Source organism: Felis catus, chromosome C1, assembly GCF_018350175.1.
Source record: "Felis catus isolate Fca126 chromosome C1, F.catus_Fca126_mat1.0, whole genome shotgun sequence".
Taxonomy (NCBI): domain Eukaryota; kingdom Metazoa; phylum Chordata; class Mammalia; order Carnivora; family Felidae; genus Felis; species Felis catus.
In genome coordinates this window covers 100,618,422-100,631,070 of record NC_058375.1, presented here as the reverse complement: position 1 = coordinate 100,631,070, position 12,649 = coordinate 100,618,422, and positions in this window count along the sequence as shown.

The window sequence follows — 12,649 nt, the reverse complement described above, 5'->3', positions numbered from 1 at the left end:
GGTAGTTGAGGAAGCAGAGATGAGGCAAACGACCTTGGAAATGGAAAGGCATTTGTTTTGTTCGTTTTGTATTGAAGACATGAAAGTTCAATATGTGCCCAGAAAAGACTGTATGGGAAAAGCATGCTCTAGAAACTGTTGTTGGACGACAAAACCACTAGCCATATGTGACTATTTAAATTAAAATCAAGTAAATTCAAAATGCAACTCCTTGGGGCGCCTGGGTGGCTCAGTCAGTTAAGTGTCTGACTTCGTCTCAGGTCACAATCTCACGGGTTTGTGAGTTCGAGTCCCACATCAGGCTCTATGCTAATAGCTCAGAGCCTGGAGCCTGCTTCGGATTCTCTCTCTCTCTCTCTCTCTCTCTCTCTCTCTCTCTCTTTCTGCCCCTCCCCCACTCGTGCTCTGTCTCTCTCTCAAAAATAAACAGCAAAAAAAAAAAAAAAATTTTTTTAATGCCCTTAATCTCAGGAGACTAAGTAGCTAAGTGGTTGGTGTGCTAAATGGCTAATCAAGTGTTAAATGGCTACCATGTTGCACAGAGCTGAATAGAACATGTTCATCGTCGCAGAAAGGTCTACTGGACAGTGTCACTCTCGAAAAAAAGTCTTAATTCATCATGTCTATGCTGGCTTCAATAAAACAAGTCCAGGTTAAACCGGTGCACAGCGCTCCCAACCTCCTTCTACCCCAAACATTCTCCAAACCCAGCAGGAAACCTTTGGGAGATTATGTTACAACCTGTACATGATGGACTCACATTTGATCTCAGCGGGTGAGAGTTAACCCCGGGAGAGGTCAGTGGGGACATCAGGGAGGGTGCTGGACCTCAGGAGGTGGTCTAGGGACTGTGTGGGCATTCTATGCATTCATGATGCTTTCTCACCAAATACAGCAAAGGTTTGTGACAACTAGAACAGCTCGTGCTTGCCCAGAACTGAGGGCACAGAGAAAGGGGCTGACCAATGGTAGGTGTGGGGACAGTGCTGGACAGGAAAGGTGGAGCGTCCAAGGTAGGGCAGACAGAAGGTAGTGGGTAAAATAGGGCTATTACATCAAAATCCCAGTTCTACAAAATTCAAGTGACTGGTAGAGAACCAATAAATGATGGGTATAATTTCTATGTGTAAGTTTCATGGTATCTGTTTGGCGCCTTAATAACAAAAAGCAATGTGGTAGAAGACTGAGATGTTATTATCTATCAGAGCCAGCCACTTAGCCTCTGCTACTAAGGCTCTCACCAACTTGCCGAAATGAGAAAGTCCCTTCTGGAATTTTAAAAATATAATGTTCAATTTAATGGAAAAATCTCTCTCTTTTTTGAAATCGCTTGCTCTCCAAGATGCATTCATTTCTCTGTTCAATGAAAAGGGAGCTATTCCTCACAGAAACGTATTTCCTTCTCTTCTCTTCCATCCACATTAGCGATTTGTGAGCCCTGTGTTAAACTTATCATCTCTTCTGCGATAAGACAGGAATTTGGAGCAGGCTCTGGAACCATTTCTGAACCACAGTTTCTGATGAGGCAACCAAAGCTCAAAAAAGTTAATAGACTCACTCCAGGACCTGAACATGACATATTCAAAATCCCCTGCAAATAAAAATATTCCACTCAATGACAGGTGAACCTTAAAACATCCTGTTAAATGAAAGAAGGATGGTCTAAAAGAATGGAATTATGGCAAAATAAGATAAAAACAGAGAGGGAAGCAAACCATACGAGACTCTTAAATACAGAAAACAAACTGAGGGCTGCTGGAGGGGCGGTGGGTGGGGGGATGGGCTAAATGGGTGATGGGCATTGAGGGCAGTTGCTGGGATGAGCACTGGGTGTCACATGTAAGCGATGAATCGTTGGGTTCTACTCGTGAAGCCAAGACTGTACTGTATGTTAACAGTAATAATAAATTAAAATTAAATAAATTAAATAAATAAATATTAATATAAATTGTATAAATATAATAAATATATATTTATATATAATATATAATAAATATAATAATATTTATTAACATTATAAATAAATAAATAATGAATATGATAAATATAATATAAATTAATATAAATATTAAATAAATAAATAAATATTAAATAAAATAAATTAAAATTAAAATTAAAATAAAAAAAGAAATTTTGAATTCATTTCTAACAAGTTCAAAACAGGCAAAACTAAACTACAGCCCTTAGAGGTCCACACACAGGTGATAACACTACAAGGAAAGCTGAGGGCGGGGAGGAGGGGGGGAAGATTCACAAAGGTCGGGAGAGCAGCACCCTTGGGGAGGAAGGAGGTAACACAATGCAGGGCTCTGGAGGGACTTCTAAGGGATCAACAAGGTTTTGTTGGTTACACCGGGCGGTAGTTACACAAACATATAAAAGCGAAGTGCAAATCTTCTCCTCATTGGTTCAAAAATGACTGTTTAAAGAGCTCACTCATCTGGCCTCACTAGTACAGAATCCATGGGAGTTCACCTGATTTTTCCGAGAATTGAACTTTTAGACTGTGGGGTGAGAGGTGCTCTGCCCCCCGAAGTGAGTGGGGTGCACGGGATGTTGGGGGGGGGGCTCTGCTGCCTCTGGAGGTGCCCCACTTCACCTTCCTCTGAGCTTCTAAGGGTTTCGAGGTGTGGTCCTTGGGGCCCTGTGGAAGTGGGTCGAGGGCTTGCTGAGGGGGTGCTAAGTGACTGAGTGCGACTCCAGGCCCCTGTGGTGGCCACAACGTCACTGCTCTGCCTCCAGACACCGTTCGCAGTGGACGTCCACAGGAGAGCTCGTTTAAAGAATGGCTTCTGATGCTAAAAGAAAAAGGAAGTAAATTCCTGGAGCATCAATTCTCCCTTAAGCAATATAGAAACACAGAAATACTAAAATTAATATTTTCTTTAAATGTTTACTTATTTGGGGGGGAGGGACAGAGAGAGAGGGAGACGCAGAATGTTTTTCTTTTTTTAAATATAATTTATTGTGAAATTGGCTAACATACAATGTGTCAAGTGTGCTCTTGGTTTTTGGGGTAGATTCCCGTGGTTCATCGCATACATACAACACCCAGTGCTCCTCCCAACAAGTGGGGAGACACAGAATCCGAAGCAGGCTCCAGGCTTTGAGCTGTCAGCACACAGCCTGACACAGGGCTTGAACCCATGAGCCGTGAGATCATGACCCAAGCCAAAGTCGGAGGCTTAACTGACTGAGCCACCCAGGTGCCCCATAAAATTACTGGTGTTTTGGGGCGCCTGGGTGGCGCAGTCGGTTAAGCGTCCGACTTCAGCCAGGTCACGATCTCGCGGTCCGTGAGTTCGAGCCCCGCGTCGGGCTCTGGGCTGATGGCTCAGAGCCTGGAGCCTGTTTCTGATTCTGTGTCTCCCTCTCTCTCTGCCCCTCCCCCGTTCATGCTCTGTCTCTCTGTGTCCCAAAAATAAATAAACGTTGAAAAAAAAAATTACTGGTGTTTTGTTTTGTTTTGTTTTAATTCTCTCTTCCAGACTGTTCACTAAGACAATTTCCATCAGGCCTCCCTCCAGACCCTCGGCCCTGAGATCCTGAGTTCTTCCCCCTGACTTCCCATCTCACTCCTTCCAACTACATCCTTCCTGACTGCTGCAAAAAGGCTGCTTGCTTTGGGGGCCCGAGGGCCAATTCCAGCCATCCTGGGTCACCTGGTAGTCTTTTCTGGGGGAGGTGTGGCTTCTAGAAGGCAGCTTCCCCAGGCTATACTGGACAGAATGTACAGCTGGGCCGCAGGAGAAAGGAGTCCGGGAACAGTTGTAGCCACCTAAGTCTGGAATCCCCAGGGCTAAGGCATGTACTGTTCGGTCGGCTGTCCCTGTTCTAGATTTGTCAGCTGCTGGGCTTCTCGGAGCCTCCGGCTCAGGACCTCTGGCCTCCTCTCTGACCTGCTGGCTTCCAGAGCTGCTGACATAGGAGTCCTTCACTGTGCAGGCTGCCCGATCCCTGCTAGAGCGAGCCGGACACAGTGAGAACCGGTCACATGACTGCCCAGAGCCCAACAACAGAGAGCTGAGGCCCGGGGAGCCAGGACAGAAGGGGCTGTGCTCAGAAGGGCAGCCCAGTAGGGTGGGAACGTGGGAGCTTACGGGACACACCAGCACCAGCCCAGCCGCTCCCCATTCGGAGAATAAACTCCCTCCAGAGAAACTTGCCCGTTGTGGCTCGCACACTAAATTCAAAGTCATAGACAGGATGTATTATATAACCAAAGGCAACTGTTCCTCTTGGCGTCACTCCAGAATTTCATTATTAAAAACAGCTAAGACCATTTACTGAGTTATTACTACATTCCAGACATTCTGCTAAGCACTTTATGTACATATCTGGGTCAATCTAAGTCAATCCTACCTGCCGCTGAAGTATTTTTACCAACTGTTGAGAAAACGAGCACACGGGGAGGTTTGGTGGCTGTCAGCATTACCCGGTCGACACAGGTGAACCCAGGTCTGGATGGCTTCATCCAGTCCACAGAAGTAGCCGCAGCAATCACGCTTGCTTCTTGCATGGGGCAAGCCCACCATGACCGCCGCCTGTGCATCTCAGTATCCTCCTCCGCCGTGCCATACTTTCCCCCCAGTGACATGACTTCCAGCGTCCCGCTCTCCCCATAAACATCCGTCTCCCCAGCCTTCATTTTCTAGGGGCTACCTCCATAGCTTGATGTGAACAAGCATAGCTCATTTCTGTGCAGCCTCCCACGAATACAAATGCTGCCAATGCGGGGTCCCCAGTGAGCCCCCAAGGAACCCAACTTTGGGGGACCCCAGGTCAGTTCTCAGACTTGTAGCACTTCCATAGGTGTGTCTACACTGATGGCTACAGTCCAACACTTGATGATCTTAGTAATATCGCCAAGTTACCAAGAACTGATAAAATTACACCCGGTAATCTGTGTGTCTTAGACAAATATTTAATCTCCCTCTGTGTGTTTTCTTACCCACAAAATGGTGATAATGCTTGTATATACATCACAGCATTGTGAAGATTAAATTAATACATGCAAAGCACTTAAAATTGTGCCAAACTCATTTAGTGTTATTATTATCATTATTGGTGTCGTCAGTGTATCACTCTTACTGAGGCAGGAAAGTATGCAATGACTATTTAAAAAATGTTTATTTATTCTGAGAAAAGAGAGAGAGAGAGAGAGAGAGAGAGAGAGAGAGCAGGTCAGGGGCAGAGAGAGAGAGTGAGAATCCCAAGCAGGCTCAGTGCTGTCAGCACAGAGCCTGAACAGGACTCAATACCACGAACCCTAGGATCGGAACCTAAGCCTAAATCAAGAGTCAGGTGCTTAACTCACTGAGCCACCCAGTCACCCCTGCAATGACTTTTAGAGATAATTCTGTCAAGAAGGTAAAAGTTTTAAAGACTAGAGTTAGTCTTTGGATATTGGCCCAGTGACTCCCACTGCCTGAGATGAGGGACAGCCTAGAGACAGCACCATAAGGCCACCAGAGATAAGAGATAAAGGACTGGGGAGTCATTCAGTTAGCTTGATTGCTCTCAAACTGCCAAAATAGATTCCCTAAGTAGTAATACACCTTCTTCCAGTGTCTGAAAGAGATTGAATGACAGTTAGATGAAGCTTTTTAATCAGAAAAACTGCACTGATATTGTGACCTCTTTTTCCAATAATTTCATTGTGCCCTGCCTCCTCCCCTTTGCTACACTTTCCAAAGACAGATCTGGCCTTCCGACCTTTGGGAGAGATCAGGCGTGGCCTCCCCTGCCGATTCACTGACTCTATCGTTCGAGGTCCCATTCTAGGGGCAGGGGTGGGGAGATGACATGGCCTGCTGGCTGGCTCCATCAAAGCTGGACCCAACCACAGACAGAAGAGTTGTGCATGATAGTATTTGTATCCGACCACACTGCTGTGGAATCTACCTATTCTGAACACGGCAGGAATAAAGGTTTTTTTAAATTAATAATTGGTTTGATTCAGAAGACATCTTTGGACTTCCACTTCCAGGCAAGAGGAAATAAAAAGGACCATCTTTGCCCTCTTGGCTGAAAAATGTAAAACCGGACAAAATATGTGAAAGACACTGGACATCAGGCAATGAAAGGTAGTATGATTCCTAAGAGATGCGAAACAAAGGAATCGAGCCCTCTGGCTGTCTCAGCCCACTGGCAGGAGAGTTTCCACGCTGCCAGTCAGGAAGGAGGAGGCCAAAGGGAGCTGAGTTTTGGAGATGGGGCCAGGAATCTGGGGGAATGCCAGGCAGAGCACCAGAAAGGAGAGAGCTGCATAGGGAGGGAGCTCCAGAGACCTGCAGAGGGTCCCCCTCTGTCTTCAGCTGAATACTGAGCAGTGCATACATGTGGGGAAACTACTCTGGGCTGGGGAAGAACCACCCAAAAGGATTGGAGGGAAGAGCTCCCTTGCTCCACAGAGCCAGGAATTGTTCCTAGTCCACCAGCCAGCGTGTAAAACCTTGTCATTCGGGGGGCATTGGATGGAGAACTGACGTCAGTGATAGAATTGGCAGACAAGAATATTTGAAAAGTTATGATACTCTCAGAATTGCTAAAGCCCAAAGCACTGACAACACCAAATGCTATTGAAGACGTGAAGCAATGGGAACTCTCACTCATTGCTGGTGACAATGCCCTGTGGCACAGCCACTCTGGGAGACAGCCTGGCCGTTGACTACAAAACGAAGCCTACTCGTACAATGTGATCCAATAACACGTTTGTTAAAACCCACAGAATGTATACTACAAAGAGTGAGCCTTAATGAGAACAATGGACTTCAGTTAATAATAACAATGCATCAATACTGGCTCATCAAATGTTAACAAGTGTTCCACACTAATGGAAGATGGCAATTCATAATTGGGAAATGGTGTGGGGGTGGGCAAAGAAGGGAGAGGGGGTGAACAGGAACTCGGTACCTTCTGCATAATTTTTCTATAAACCTAAAACCTAATACTGCTGTAAAAAAAAAAAAGTCTTGTAATAAAAAAAAAAGCTAGATAAAGAACAAAACTCTAGGGGTGTATGGGTGGCTCAGTCAGTTAAGCGTCCGACTTCGGCTCAGGTCATGATCTCACGGTTTGTGAGTTTGGGCACCGCACTGGGCTCTGTGCTGACAGCTCAGAGCCTGGAGCCTGCTTCAGATTGTGTCTCCCTCTCTCTCTGCCCCCACCCCCCCCCTCTCAAAAATGAATAAACATTTTTAAAAAAGAACAAAACTCTATTATAACTCTATTCCAATTCTCAAAAAGACAGAGGAAAGATTGACTACATTAAGTAAAGAAGCAGAAGATACGATAAGAACTGAACTTCTAGAAATGACAACTACAATGTGAGAAACAAAAAATAACCTGGATGGGGATGGGTAGGCGAGGGGAGGTTTACGCTCTGCAGAAGGTGGGTTGGAAAGGCTCCGGATTGGGGGATATCAGCAATAGCTAAGGGGATAGTTGAGACGCGATTCTGAAAGTGCAGATTAACTGAAAGTCCACACATCTTGCTGTGAGCCAAGCTCGCGCCTCCAGATCTCAGCATGGCTGAAAGATTCATCTTGGGAAAACTGGCCCACCCTGGAGAACAATACCTCCAGATATCCACAGCGGGCATGACAGACTGAGCATCTGTCTATTCCCCTTCCAGAGACAGCTAGGAGACCATAAGGAAGCCTTGTGCGTCGGGTAGAGCTTCTCCTTCCGGTCTAAGTGACTCACTCATTCCAATATGAGAATGGACAGCCGAAGGTCATCTGCCTTCTGAAAACAGCCTCAAAAGCGAAAGATGGGATAAGACACATAAACACAGAAAAGGAACTTGGAGAAAGGAGGGTACAAGGACCATGAGAAAATATCAGCAAAACTTCCTAGTGCTATTCTTAGAGTGACAGAAGACATCACATCTGTGACATAGCAGTAGGAAGCTCTTTAACATTCTGAGGTTGGTTACACTTGAGGTGGGGCTGAGGGGGTACCAAGAGTTTGGGGTTGGCTTGGGCGAGGCAGAGAAGAAAGCTGAATTGGAAGGATGGAGTGAGAATATTCTAGGAGATAAAATGCAGTGACTGATGAAAATAAACAAATGTGCCACATGCCCATGAGTCTACGGAATGAACTCTAGAACGTTCTTTGTGATGACACTCACGTTTGTAAAGGGCTCTGTAACCGTTCTGTGCCCGCACGTTCAGGCCCACACCCTCTTGCCGTGTGTTGTCTGGACCACTGCTGCAGCCTCCCTGTGGGTTTCCCCCCATTTCCCATCTCAGCTCTGTGCCTCCATCCACCACACAGTGGCCACAGCAATCTTTCTCAAACCTGATTGTGTCACTCACCTGCTCAGCAGCTTTCAATGGCTTTCCATTGCCTCCCCATTCCCCGAGTGCGTGAAGCTGAATGGACCCATCCTGCAAGGCCCAGCTTCAGGGCACCTCTGTTGAGGGGCTTTTCTCAGTCATTCCCTTCTGTTGAGACCCTAGTATTGTCTCCTCTGGAAATTGCCCCTCCATTTCAGGATGTGACACTTGTGTGTTTTTACACGGTGTTTCCAAGAGTCCATGAGCCCCTCACAGGCAGGGACTGCTTCTCACCCATCTGAATCCTCAATGCCCAGCACAGTACCTGGCATGTGGTAAGCACTCCTCACTCAGTCACTGGATAGAATTGACCTCTTCCTCCCTCATGAGAAGGTTGGGCTCAGAGAAAAGCCCCAGGTACACTCATTACCAGCATGAGTAAGGGTCCTACATCATGTCAGCCCTTCTCGGACTCCTTCGCGGCTTTTCACAAAGGTCCTTGTGGCTTTAGGCTCAGTGTGGAACTGTGGGCTAAGGCCCCTAAAGACGGGCTAGTCCAATGTCTGCATTTTGCAGATGAGGAAACTGAGGCCTAGTGAGGGCCGGTGTCTTGCCCGAAGCTCCGTGAGCTCACACACCAGAACAGGACGTGGTCTCCTGGCCTCTAGGCCAAGGTCCCACCAGCTCTCACCCCATGTGTAAGGTGACTGGTGAGAAACTGGTGGCTGTTTTCCAGCTAAAGTGAGTGCCTCACCCCACCTTCCCTTCTCACCACTGTGGACGTGTTAGTGGAGGCCCCCAGGGACAGGGCAAATAGGAGGCAGACTTGGAAGGGGATTTGAGAATAGGCGAACTTGACCAGAGCGGGGCGTCCATCTGAGGAGAGGGGGGTGTGCAGACCACCGGGAACCTGCTACCACTGTGATCTGTCCTGGGCTCGTGAATGCCACAGCCAGTAGCGTCCAGCAACGATGCAGGTGTGTGTCACCTCAACAGACGGGTCCTCGCTGGGAACTCTCTCAGCAGATATGAAAACTGAAACAGGAGATCCTGGAAAAAGCGAAGCAGGGCATCTGTCCCTGGATTCTGTGACCCCAACCCGGGAAGGGTCAAGAGGTCAAGGAGGTGGCCTTGAGGGAGTAGTGACAGCAACCGTGGGCCCCGCCAGTGAAGGCTGAGATGCGAGGCAGCTTCTAGAAGCCAGAGCAGGGCGCTGGCCAGCTGTCTAGGGGACCATCGGGAGCCAGTCCTCTGTCCACTGTTGTAGTTTAGAATTCTTTCTATATGTATTTTCCTTTTGTTCTCCCTTAACATTTAGTAAAATGTCCTTTTGGGGCATCCAGCTTGTCTTGACTGGCTTCGGGGCACCAGGGACATTTGGTGGTGTCTCTGCAGGAAAGAGTGGCTTCCTGAGCGGAAGTAGCAGTGTCCTGGGGACAGAGGCTCCCGAGGGGCCGGAAGAGCTGCTAGACCACCTACCCTTCCCACCAGAGGATTCTCCTTCCACAGTTAAACCTCCAAGACGGGGGATTTCATCACGGGAAGTGAAAATCTCTTACCACCACCCGCGGAGTGGAGTTCTTGGGCTCAGTTGTGTTCTAGAAACCACAAATCCTCTTAATTTCTATTCCTATTCGGCACACGGTTCCTCGCCAGGCACATGAGTTTTCAAGATCTGAAGTAAAAATGCTATGTGTTAACAATAGTCAGCTAAAACCACAAAAACAAAACTGTCTTTCCACGCCCTGGCCTAATAGTCTAAGGAAATGACAGGCAGATTGGTCTCTCTTATTGAATCTGTGTGGGCAGGCCTTTAAAAACCTCCAAACTAATTCTAAGTGTGGGCCTCTAGCTTGTTGGTCTGATGTTTCTGGTTGCCTTGTTTTCTTGTTGAGAACTGTGACAGGGGACCCCATCTTCAAGGCTTTTCTGTCCCTGGGGAGCTCATCTTCTGAGCCTAGGATCCTGTTGTCCCTGATCCTGTGGTATATCTCCTCCTTAACCCTTATGCAGTGGTATCCAAACTCCAGAGCACACGGGAAAAATCTGAGAACAGTTCCCTGGCCCTTTCGCAGACCTACTGAATCAGAATCTTGGGATGGCATCCTGGGAGTCTGAATGTTTGACTAGCACCCCAGGTGACCTTAACCAGGCAAGCTGAGTACCCAAATGATGACCGCTACTTTACTGAAGAATTGTCCTCGTTTTTTTTTTTTTTATTTTTTTTTTCAACGTTTTTTATTTATTTTTGGGACAGAGAGAGACAGAGCATGAACGGGGGAGGGGCAGAGAGAGAGGGAGACACAGAATCGGAAACAGGCTCCAGGCTCCGAGACATCAGCCCGGAGCCTGACGCGGGGCTCGAACTCACGGACCGCGAGATCGTGACCTGGCTGAAGTCGGACGCTTAACCGACTGCGCCACCCAGGCGCCCCAGAATTGTCCTCGTTAAACACACACACACACACACACACACACACACACACACACACACACACAGGCTATCATTTATTAACCATCTCCTTAGTGCTAGGATCTTTTCACTAACTTTATCTGCTGCAGTCCTTATACTAACTGCAGCAGGTTACCATCCCCATTTTTATAGTCGAGGAAACAGAGAGGTTAAGCAAGTTACCAAAGGTCACAGACTTGGGAAATGACCATGCAAAGTCCGTCTGGCTCCGCAGCCCTCACTCGGGTCTCATTCTCACTGCCAGCTCCCTCCTGAATGGAAAAGTCAGACACCCAGGAGGAACCAAGCACACAGGGAGTGCACCCAGGTTCCCAGCCTTTTCTGGGAACACAGGAGAAATTGTGACCCTGAGAGGGAGAGGCGCTTCCCCAGCTGGCTGAGAGGTACAGTGGAAGGTGGGGCGAGAGGACCATCTGGGGCCCCACTGGCCGTGACGCCCACGTGGCTAGAACCTCCAGGCCCAACTTCACAGTTGGGGTGACAGCAGGTCATGCTAGCAGGTGCAATAGGCGACCACAACCAGAGACCGGGACGGGAAGGGGTGGAGGGAGCTGGCATGAGGCTGATAATACACAGGTAACAAGACTGGCAGTCTGCAGCCCCACCTGTTTGAAAGACACGGTTGGGGGAGGGGCAGAAAAAGAGGACGAGGGTTACGCTGCAAAGCAGCCTTCGTCTACAACAAGGGCCAGCAAACTACAGCCAGTGGGTCAAATCTCTCCTGTTGCCTGTTTTCATAAAGCCAACACACAAGAGTGGATTGTGCACTTAAAATGGCTGGGGAAAAATTGGGGCGCCTGGGTGGCTCAGTCAGTTGAGCGTCCGACTTCAGCTCAGGTCATGATCTCGTGGTCTGTGAGTTCGAGCCCCGCGTCGGGCTCTGTGCTGACAGCTCGGAGCCTGCTTCGGATTCTGTGTCTCCCTCTCTCTCTGCTCCTCCCCTGCTCGTGCTCTGTCTCTCTCTCAAAAATAAATAAACATTAAAAAAGTTTTTTTAAACGGGGAAAAAATCAACCTAATAATATTGCATGCTACATCGAAAGTATATGAAATGCAAGTTTCAGTGTTTATAAAGTTTCATTGGAACACGGTATTAAGTCTTGCTGTTTCTGTGATAACAGCAGAGTTAAATAGTTGTGACTGGGACTGTATAGCCTGCAAAGGCTGAATTACGACCTATTTGACCCTTTACAGAAAGATTGCTGACAGTTGAGCTAGAAAAACCGTCATAATGCCCTCAATAAGTAATTTCTCTAGTTGGTTTCCACCACAGTGAGATCAGAAACCTGCCCAAGCTGATCTCAAATGGCTGTGCAGCATCCCTCCACCTCTTTCCCCACAGGTCCTGGCTGCTGACTTTGCCAGAAGTCACCGAATGCTCTTCGGGTGGGGGAGGCCTCTAGCAGAGAAAACTCAGCTGTGCTAGAGAATGTGAGCATGCGAAATCCCAGCTTCTGCCAGCCCTGTTTCTGCCAGTTCCCCAGAGCTGCTTGGTCCTGGGTCTGGGGGAGCAGGCCCCTGGTGCGGGATGGGGGTGGGCTAGCCCTCAGGGCTCAGGCAGCGGAGGAACATCTGAAACAGCAGCTTTGGAGAGAGAGGAAACGCCCCCTCCATGCAAAGTCCTCTTTGTTTATCATCACCATTATTAGAAATGTGCACATCCCAGCAAAACCGGCGGGTCACACATTTACAAAAGAGCCTGCCACACGGGAGCAAGAGGGTTCTGGGCCTTTTCAGCATATGTAGGTTCTAATTCCTAGTACAGGGAAGTTGTTCAGTGAAAGAACAAAATGACTTCATTGTATAGTGAGTTCACTGCAGTTCTCCAGAACAGCGTCTTTTGAAAACTCCCTGTCCAACCCCAGCCCAGCGGTGAGGGAAGTGCTTCTGGAGT